At 41.9% G+C, this 9274-nt stretch overlaps 1 long non-coding RNA gene across 1 annotated transcript; it reads left to right on the top strand.

Annotated features, from left to right (window-relative positions):
• Positions 1 to 244: 244 nt before the first annotated feature.
• On the top strand, positions 245 to 2245 carry LOC114562826 (uncharacterized). The gene is made up of 3 exons (XR_003693548.1): positions 245 to 336; positions 428 to 463; positions 2184 to 2245. It is a non-coding gene; the product is annotated as an uncharacterized LOC114562826 (long non-coding RNA).
• The last annotated feature ends 7029 nt before the right edge of the window (positions 2246 to 9274 follow it).

Genomic DNA, 9274 nt, shown 5'->3' with positions numbered 1-9274 from the left:
TAGATGTGATCATTGTGTGTGCTGGGACTGCTGGTTGACATGTGCATTGTCTGTCAGTGCAGAAAGATAACTGACGGAGCTGTCACTACGGCAAACACACACACACACACACACACACACACACACACACACACACACACACACACACACACACACGCGTATACAGTACATACACACGCACATACACACATACAATCAGGGCTGCAGTCCCATGACACAGATCAGTGTCTCTGTCTCCGTCTGACACACACTAGACGTTCACACGGAGGGAACCAGGTCAGACGAGGTAATTAACGCATCCAGGATTTATTTTCCAAGCGTGCGACAGGAACAGAGGTACGACACTACCTGTCACACACAGGTTAAACTGCCGCTCGGTCTTTTAACACATCGGTGAATTGACTTTTTCTTCTCCTCTCCTTTACAGGTTTTTGAACCATAGCGCTGCGGTCGGCCAATTTCAGTAAGAATCTGTGCTGCGATGGATGCAGTTATTCACGGTTTTTGAGATGGTTTTTAACACAAAGTCAAAATTATATTATAGTAAAACTTAATTTAACTTAAAGTTGAACTGTGTGTGGCTACCAGATAGATAGATAGATAGATAGATAGATAGATAGATAAATAGATAGATAGATAGACTGACACAGTCTACAGGCCTGGATGCATTGAGTTGCTGACACGTTATTGGCTGATTACATATTTGCATCACAAGCAGTTAAACAGGCGTACCTAATACAGTGGCTGGTGAGTGTATTTATATCTAACGTGACAGACTCACCAATTTAGGGAGTTTCACCCTTTTACACACAAACGGCTTAAATAGCTTGAAACGGTAGGGTACTTAAACACTATGTCCAGTAGACTATTTGTTTGGGGGTTTTTTTAACAGGGGGGACTCAGACAAAAAGTTGCAATTCCAAATCTGTCTGCTACTCGCGCACCACGGACAGCGCCGTGGATTTCAATACACAGCAGCAGTGTAAGGCTACTGATGTTTCACCGTCATGGTCGGTGCCATAGATTCTTACTTGTACAAACCTCAGTTACCCCTTTTCCACCAACAAGAACCAGGTGCTGGTTCAGAGCTAGAGCTAGTGCCGGTTTGGAGTTGGTTCGACTGACGAGCCTCCAAAGAACCGGTTTGCTTTTCCACAGGCTAAAGAGCCGGCACAGAGCCAGGTCTTACGTCACTGTATACGTCTTGCGGCGGCGCCAAACACACCATCAACAACGGTGGCCGGTTCCTTGCTATTGATGTTCGTGGCTTTGCGGACCTACATCGGCGTCCAAACTCGGCGGATCCAACGTGTTCGCGCGGCTCGCCTTTATAGTGCAAGAAAGCAGCTCGTTTCCTCCTCTGACCACTGCTGCTGTTGTTTAATCGCGTCCATCGTGTTTATCTGCTAATTCAAAAATGGCGGTCACAAGTTTCTGACCGTCTTGTTGGTCACGGTGACCCCGCCCCCAGCCGCTGACGTAAGCGATTCTTACTTCTGGCCCAGCAATGATTTGGTGCTACTTAAGAACCACTTTTACTGGTTCGGAGCTGGCGCTTTGGTGGTCGAAAAACAAAGAACCAATTTGAAACTAGGCTCTGGCTCCGAACCAGCACCAGCTCTGCCTTGGTGGAAATGGGGTAAGTCAGATAAAAGACCAATGGGGATGTAGACAATGGCAAGTTAACAAGGGGCATGCATTTTTGTCATTTTGCTCACAAGGGGCATGGCATCCCCTTTATCCCCCTCTCAAATCACCTACTTACTGTGCTTGTTGAAAAAGGGAAAAAAAACATCTTGTATCTACATTCATAGGCTATGCAGAGTAGAGCAGCAAAGATTAGTCGATTAATCGATTAGTTGTCAACTATTAAATTACTCATCCACATTTTTGGTAATTGATTAATCGGTTTGAGTCATATTTTAAACCTACATTGTGTCATTTTTTGTGTTGATTCTTAGCAAAAAAAACTTTGTTCTTTCACAAATATGTGCTCATTCATGTGTAATTACTTCCACCAACTAATCAACGTATTCTCGTACGCGTAGAATCTGCCATTCAGAATCATTCAGAATACATACGAGCGAGTCGCTGGAACGGCGGCCGCCATGTTGCGCCTCCATCTTCAAAATACATTAGCCAAAGATGGCAATACCTCCGCCTTTTTGCGCTTTTACACTCAGTGGCACCGTGATGAATGCCAGGGAGGAGACTACTCGCCACTGCCGGCAGATTTGAAAGCCTGTTGAAGATGGAGGATCGCGCCTATCCTCAGGGACGTGTAACGGAGTCGCCAAGGAAGAGAATTAAAACGACAACGCGACAGGCAAAGCAACAAGACCAAAGATAATATTGGAGTGGCTTTTCCAAGATGCAAAGAGGAGCAAGGATTTTAAAAGGGAAGACGAAGTTGCCTGCTTTCTTCTAGACAGGTAATTCTGCCCATTTGTGTAAATTCAATGTTTCATAGTTGCTTGGCTAACTATAGCATGGTTGTGCATAATCTCCGTGATGTTCTTGGCAGACAACTCACATCATGAAGTTGTAAGACAGACTAGGCTACAGCTAGAACAGCTGCGTGTAAATGATGGGAGATACTAAGAGCTAATTTTGGGTTCGGCCACCGTAGGAGTTAAAACGCGCTCGGAATGGGAGGGGCTAGCAAGTAATATTCAGCTGGTTGTCATATACAATTTCACCGCTAGATGGGAGAAATTCTTACACAGTGTTACACGTTTTTTTAGATTGCTAAACGACAGTGGGCACAACTGGAGTCACGTGTGCAAAACGCTAACTACAGTCTGCACAGCAGCAGTTCATGTGGACCAAACTCTAGTTGGTTTTTCATTGCTTGAACACAGTTTTCAAAACTCTACACACTTATCCCATGACTTTAACCACAACGTGCACAACACTGTAGATTTAAGGCACTTTGTTCAAATGCTAACACACTGCTGTCAAAACTGTTAACCACACATTCAAAACAGAATAGATTCCAGTCTGGTGCCTATCAAACACTGCTGATTGGGATTTTAGCTGAAAGCCTGAGTAGGTGTCTTATTTTAGACTAGTTAGTAAAAATATATGGTATTTATACAGAGAAAGCTCAGAAAGCCTTTTTTTTTGTATACAAACACCAAATAAGAATGAAACAATTATACACTGCGCTGTTTGAGAGAAACCGGTAAAAGAGCAAAGATACCAACATGTCCAGGTAAGATGTCTGAGGTTATGTACACAGCTATAAACAAAAGTGAAAAACACTATATCTTTACAATAGTAAAACTGTGTTCTTACTGTTTTTCAGAAAGTAATGGCGGTGAAAGCAATAGAAACACAATATTCATTTTTATTTAGAGATGATGCAGATATCCAATGTGATGAAGAAAACCTGCCACATGATGCTGGAGAGAGACAGGATTAGTCACACTATTCTCTGGTACCGTTACGTATGTACCTTTAGTTTTTTTCCCCCGAGTAATTCGATAAATTACTAGAGACAAAATACTTTATTGAAGAAAACTGCTGATTTTCATTCCTTCTTTTTTACCTTATGTAAAAATTGGTATGCTATACAATCTATATTTTTTCCTTAAATAAACTATTGAGTAGTGTCAAGTCACTCAAATTGTTCAAACTGTTAAGATGAAAAAGTTTGTAATTTCTGTATTGGTGTTTGACGCTAGTGTTTTTACCCTCTGTGTGTTCTGAGTGACAGTGTGTGTGTGTGTGTGTGTGTGTGTGTGTGTGTGTGTGTGTGTGTGTGTGTGTGTGTGTGTTATCTCAGTGAGGCTTGTGCATAGTGTTTGGCTGCACTGAGCCTGTTTTGCAGGTGATGTGAACTGTTTAGCTCAGGTGACTGTTGGTAGTGCAGACTGTAGTTTGAGTTTTGCACATGTGACTCCAGTTGTGCCCACTGTCGTTTAGCAATCGGAAAAAACTGTAAGAAAGAAAAGTAAAAACTCTCCGATTCCAGCATCTTAAATGTGAATATTTTGTGGTTTCTTTACTCCTCTGTGACAGTACACTAAATATATTTGAATTTTGTACAAAACAAGACATTTGAGGACGTTATCATAGACTTTGGGAAACACTAATCAACATTTGTCATCATTTTCCAACTTTTTCTAGACCAAACAACTCAATCGAGAAAATAATCAACAGATTAATCAATGAAATGAATCGTTAGTTGCAGCCCTAATGCAGAGCTATACGTGCTCCGGTCGGTAGCGCGCTACAAAATCCTCAAATGTTAGTCAACTGTTGTGATGGGAAACGTCACAGAGCAACGCTGTTTCCACAAATACTGTGTGTAATTGTCATTGTGTAACTACTTGTGTGTTGAGCTCTCGGGGCAAACGTAGCCGGCACTTTAGAAAAAAAGAAAAATGTGCACGATAGGCAACACCAGCATAGCATTTCCGAGAACCATTCAAATTGCACTTTGAACTCTAAATATTCAAATGTTACCTGTATTTTAATCTCCATCTTCATATTTGCATTTTGGTGATATTACATTGATAGATCAGAGATGGCAGCTAGATCGGTTAGTTAGTCGGCACTGCTAAGTGATAAGAATAATAAAACATGAAGTTTCGAAAGACAAAAGGTAGAAAGAAAGAATGAAAAAAGAAAGAAAGGAAAATAGAGAGATGGATGAAGGACAGATGGACGGTTTGGTGGGGAATTATAGCAGTGGTGATATCAGCAGTGGGCATACTGTCGATGTTGATATTTTCTGTGAATGAAAATGTAGCGGTGGCAGCTTTCTTTCCTACCACTCGGCTTTCCTTCTGTGTGTGTTAATGTGAGCGTGTTTGTCCTGAAGTAATGCTGATAGCCAGAGTAAGCTCTGGGAATTTAATCTCAGCAGAGCTGTGCTGTGCTCCCCTGATAACTACACACACACACACACACAAACAAACACAGTCTCATTCGCTTTCACTGCACAGAACTTCAGTAACACACTATCCCTTCCTCAGCAACTGCCACGCAGGTGCCCATTAGCAAGGCACTGAACCTGCAACTCAGCAGGCTGTGGTAGCAGACACACTGTTAGAAAAGTCCGTAGAAATTGTATTGACACAAATGTCCGTAAACTTAACGGTTAAGGTACTGGTCATTTTCTCTTCGGGACATCATCTCATTTTCTACGGATGTTTTTTTCTTTTCAGTGCAGCTGCCCAGTAGAAATTTTATAATGCAGAAAGTGGACTATTGCAGCTGTAAGAAGTACCGGGAAGCATAAAAAAAAATGCAACGGACAGGTTTGCCATTAAACCCCGGGTCAGACCGATGATTCGCAACGAGACGAGTGTAAAGTTGCAGCTACTTGCGCCGGTCTGCAGCGTTCAGAAACCTGCTAGTTTACACCAACGTGACGAGACGCTGTATCATCTCCATAGAAACGACTCTTTGTACTTCCCTTCCAACTTCCGGCTATTCAGGCTTTTTTGTAGCTGGATATCATTTGTAGCGTCTAAAATATGTATAAGGACAGAGATGGTGAGATACTTGAGCTGCAGTTTTAGTAGTGATGAAAAGGCGAAAACAACGTTTTAGTTTTCTGATTCACAGCTTTGTTCCAACGCCGCTCATTCTCTTCAGTCACTCTCTAGCTCACTTGACCACATACCGCACCCCCGCGGGCGCTCGTTCGGCCTCCATCCAAAATGCTGCCATTTCAACCAGTTGACAGTATTTTGACCTCATCTTTTGAGTAGCGGATTGTTGATATATCAGTTATTGTCTTTTGAGTAGTAAGCTGATATGACATGTGACATGAGGGTGTGTGTCTGTGCAAGGCTAGATAAGTCTAATGCGCATGCTCAGAGAGATTCTTGGCGACATGATGAGGGAGAGCTTTTGAGAAATTGGAGCAAACAGAGGCGGAGGTAGTCTGATTATCACCAGACCAAGCTCAATCTTTTAAGATTGAACATTAGTCTGGGGAGTCTGCTCTGTAGTTTCTACTGCACAAAAGGCGTGATCAACGGGCGTAGTTCAGATGACTCGGTACGCAATTGGATAGTCCTTCAACCAATGAGACCGACGATCCTGGTGATGTACTTTGCAGAGCGGTCGGTTGTAAGGCAAACACATCCTTCTTTTGTAGGAATTGTTCCAGGGCAAGTTTCTGTTCCGTTTTCAGAGAGAACTTGACTTTGGAATCTTTTAGAACAGCAGCGACAGCGGCATCAACGGGTTGCTTCGGTGGCCGCCATGTTGAATGTAAACAAAAAGCTGCTTGCCGTCGCTTCTCTATTGTCATTGTGTTAAACCCGCCAATAGCGCACCAGGTAGGGTTGGGCATCGAGAACCGATTCCTACTTGGAATCGTTTCAAAAATTACGATTCCATCGGAATCGTTTCTTTATTGGAATCATTTGGAGGATTTGGTTTTAAATCTGATCATGGGTTCCAAATTTAATATGCACAAGTTTTGGTTTCCGAAGCAGCCAGGTGCTTGTTGTGTTGCAGCCTTGGAGCACAGTAAGCAGCGCTCTAGCATGGCTTTATTTTACGTTGAAAAAGCCCTGTAAAACTGCAACCACCATTGAATCAAAATAAAACTTTCCTCGTATTTGTGAAATAAGCATGTGACCCGTTTCAACTCCACCCCTCAAAGAATCGGAATCGAGAATCGCTAAGAACCGGAATCGAAAGGAAGAACCGGAATTGGAATCAGAATCGTTAAAATCCAAACGATGCCCATCCCTAGCACCAGGTGGATAAGCCAGTTTGTGATTGGTCCCCGCAGATTTATAACGGAAGCAGGATAGAAAAACGTACAGGTTTCCAGCCTGAGCTGCAGGGAGAAATCAAATTGCCAGCAGATCGGGCTGAGTTTACCCGGTCTAAGGCGGAGGGCCTCCAACGGAACCAACGCTACACCACATGCGCTGAAGAAACACACTGGGAGAAAGACTGCTCGGAAGGAAAAGACAAGTTGGTCTCATCTTTACGTTAAACGCTCCACGTAGGTACAAGGAGACAGTGGAATAGGGTTACCGGCTGAGTTAACCTTTAGCAGCGATGTTCTGTTGTTTAGCTTAACAGTTTGTAACTTAGAAAGAACATGGATTGTGGATCATTTTATCTCCATAATTAGAATTGAAAAGGTTTGTGAAGGACGCAGAAAGGATGGTGTGTTACAGTTGGCTATAGTATAATGAGTAGAGGTGGGTTTTTAATCTAGATTTAAAAATGTCAACTGAGTGAGCTTTTTTAATCCTCCTGTTGTCTTTGGGTCAAATTTGACACATTTTCAAAAAATGTCTATATCAGAAATTTGGGTTTCTTTCAACCAAATTGCCAAAAATGAACATGGATGGTTCCATTTAACTTCTCCTTCTCAAGTAAAATGAAGGATCAGTACACTACTTACATTGAATTTTGGGTGTTTCATTCAATTTTATAGAATATTTCTGCTTTTTAAACAAAGAAATTAGGTTTAGTGCCCATGAATTCCAAGAATAAGAATAAAACTCGTATGAGTTGGTAGTAGTGGGAAAAAAAGCATCAAACGTAAAAGTGACAAAAATGTCGAGAAAAAAAAGGGTCAAAAACTTAGAAAACGTTGAAAAAAGCAACACAATGTTGAAAAAAGCAACAAAAACATTGAAAAAACAACTTAAAAAAAGTTTTAAAAAAATATGAGACAATAAGCTGAAAAAAAACTTCAACAAGAAGTGCCGGACGCCTAGGGGAATTTCTTTTTTATAAAAGTGTCAAAATGTCTTTAGCCGAGAGGACAACACAAGGGTTAACATATAGTGCGAGGCCATTCCAAAGATGGAAGGAGAATGCTCTATAACCAACAGATTTTTTGTCAACTAGGGGAATGACCAGGAGACCAGCATCAAGGGAGCGGAGAGTGCGTAATAAGCTCAGATAAATAATATATAATACCCATGCAGGGTATTATATGTTAAAAGAAGAACCTTAAAATCAGCTCTAGCTTGCACCAGGAGCCAGTAAAGGCAGTTTTCATTGTAACGTACATGTAGCAAAATTCATTCTCTACATTTAACCCATCCCTCAAGAGAACAGCCATTTACAGCGCCCGGGGACCAACTCCAGATCTGAGCCATTGCCTTGATCAGAGACACTGACTGGAGCACCTAGTACATGTTTTTGATGGCGGGGGAAACCGGAGCACCAGGAGAAAACCCACGCAAACATGGGGAGAACATACAAACTCCACAAAGAAAGGCCCGGAACGACCTGGATTCGAACCTAGACCCTTCTTGCTGTGAGGCCACAGTGCTAACTGTTGGGCCACCATGCTGCACACTGAAGAGAGGCCAGAACGTTATGTTATCATATTTTCTAGTTTTTGTCAGGATTCTAGCTGCAGTGTTCTGAGCAAGTTGAAGGCCTCTAGTGGCACAATTTGGAAAACCAGAAATAAAAGGACATTGCAGTAATGAAGTCGGGAAGACACAAATGCACAAATGTTACCGAGATGGAAAAAATGCCATCTTGGTAATAGCCTTGATGTGAGACTGGAATGTCAGGCGAGGATCAAAAATCACAGCAAGGCTTTTGGCGCTCGAGCGTTCTAAAGTTCCAGTCTACAGTTCATATGTTCAAATAGTAAAATGCATATTGACCTGTGCACAAATGGTGCCGTTTGGTTTAATTTCTTATACTTACTTATATAACAGAGAACCTTTACATGTAATGGCAATGAAAACTGAAAGCCGTTTCCAACACAGCGCACAGCAGCCAGATGTTAAAGCTGCTCAGCGGATTGAGTTGAACATGTTGGAGTTTCTGTGTTCTGTCGTCAGTAGGAAGAAAGGCTCCAGTCTGCGTATGTCATCATGAGTTTTTTGGAGCTGCTTCATTGAAAATCAACTGGAGCCTGACTTTGTGGACTCACGCTGCATTTGGGTCTCATGGGAATAACTGTCAGAACGGTTCAAGGCAGACGCCTGGAAATACATTTTGAAAAACCAAAAACCAAAGCAGCTAAATGGAATTCATTTGTCGTCATGTGTTGTTGAGAGACAGCGGTTTTCACACCAAATGCTAAATTTCCATTTAAAAACGAAGCAGGTACAGTAGTTAACTATTGTTCTACTGCTTCTTACACATCAGAGATGGGATTTTAGAGTAAAGTATATATTGCTATATCTATTACAGATCAAAGAACTGAATAAAAACCAATCTGTTTTGTATTTTCCAGCGACTGCCACATATTTTAAAAGTGGTCAACCTTTAAAATAGGTTTGTTACGTAATTTGAGTTAAGTATGGTACATATGGGC

This window comes from Perca flavescens, chromosome 10, assembly GCF_004354835.1.
Source record: "Perca flavescens isolate YP-PL-M2 chromosome 10, PFLA_1.0, whole genome shotgun sequence".
Lineage (NCBI taxonomy): Eukaryota > Metazoa > Chordata > Actinopteri > Perciformes > Percidae > Perca > Perca flavescens.
Note: the sequence above shows the minus strand (reverse complement) of the source record. Positions and strands in the feature narration are given on the sequence as shown.